The sequence below is a fragment of the Branchiostoma belcheri genome, unplaced genomic scaffold (genome assembly GCF_001625305.1).
Source record: "Branchiostoma belcheri isolate BF01 breed outbred unplaced genomic scaffold, Haploidv18h27 scaffold5, whole genome shotgun sequence".
In the NCBI taxonomy this organism is placed as follows: domain Eukaryota; kingdom Metazoa; phylum Chordata; class Leptocardii; order Amphioxiformes; family Branchiostomatidae; genus Branchiostoma; species Branchiostoma belcheri.
Genome location: NW_017804131.1, coordinates 7,584,184 through 7,585,651, shown reverse-complemented (window position 1 = coordinate 7,585,651; position 1,468 = coordinate 7,584,184). Strand labels below are relative to the sequence as shown.

Here is a 1,468-nt window from a genome sequence, read left to right as displayed (position 1 = left end):
TATTTTCACATACAGAGAAGCTCGGCGCGGTTCTTGTTGAGAATAGATAGAGAAGGAGGATCAAATAGCGCGGTTCATGTTGTGGAAACAGTAGAGAAGAATGTCAAATAGCTTGTTTATTAAGACTCTCCTGATATGTATCTAAATGAGTGAAGCAAGTGCATGTGAAAGTTCATCTGGATTTACTAGTAAACAAACGTCCGTGCCATCGCAGCCGATATGGCAGCCATATGATGTTAAAAATGTGTCTCGTGATGTTAAATACTATATATATATATAGAGAGAGAGAGAGAGAGAGAGAGAGCACAAAAATGTGTTCCTGGCTGGAAGTGCAGTCTTGAATCAGCACCATCGGTTTTGTGAACAGGTGTTAGTCGGTGATTGCCTTGAAAAACATCCAGTACAGAAAAAAATCTAATAGACTAAGAATAATCTTTCAAAAATTCTAATGAACAGGCACAGTCTGCTATTAATAACTTCTAATATTAACCCCTGCTAAGTGGACTACACTGCAGTATGATTAAAATAAACCAGGCAAGTGACTGGCCAACTCGCGTATTCCCGCCAAAAGCCCGGGCAAGCTCCCAATAGACTGGTTATCCAGCTGTAGTACTAAAACAAATCACATTCGCGATGTCATGACTTTGCGATGGAACAATCAACGCGAATACCGCAAAAATAAAACCACCACGAACATTACAAGATTTACAGTACATTCTATCAACAATTTGTCACCAAATATATCGTACATGTACATGTACAGTCGTACAGAAAAACAGAAAAACTTACCCCATCACATTGACAATATAACCAGCTAGGGCTTTTAAATTGGTTACTTTGTTACTACGTGTATTTATAACAAATTTCTATAACCAATTGCTGACAATTTTCTAAGTAAACAAAATTCTATCTTGTTTCCTGGGAGCCTAGTACTACCAATTCAAAAAATAAAAGGAAAAAGAGGTGGAGACAGTCCTAGAGTTACCTAATTAGACAACCTACATTGTGATACTAACCTGTATTATACCAACTATACTCGTCTGGTAGCTAAGAAGGATAATCAGTTTCCAAGAACCTGAGGTACTGAAAGTTGACTTACAGAGTTTTCTTGAAGCAGCCCGTGGTGTTTCTGGTGGCTGGCACTCGTGGAGCGTCTTGAGACATGGCTGTGTCTGAACAGGTGGTAGTCACCAAATATCTACACACAGGGAAAAACACAGTAAAGAAAATTCATATGTGAGAGAGAGAGAAAAAAAACAGTTACACATGGAAAATAGTGACGGAATTCTCTGTACTTCTAATCAGATTTTTTTCAAAATATTTCAGGATAATCATTAAATATGATTTTTAAAAAAATTAGATAATGGGCTTGTCTGTGACAGATTATATTAAAAGTTTCTACACTTGTATTATAAATGTATAGTGATGTAAACTATGTCTACATTATATATTTATGCAGGTCCTCACT

The 1,468-nt window shown here is 36.8% G+C and overlaps 1 protein-coding gene across 1 annotated transcript in view; it reads left to right on the top strand.

Annotated features, from left to right (window-relative positions):
- LOC109480106 (actin filament-associated protein 1-like) overlaps positions 1 to 1,468 on the top strand; it is a 36,992-nt gene that overhangs the window by 31,898 nt on the left and 3,626 nt on the right.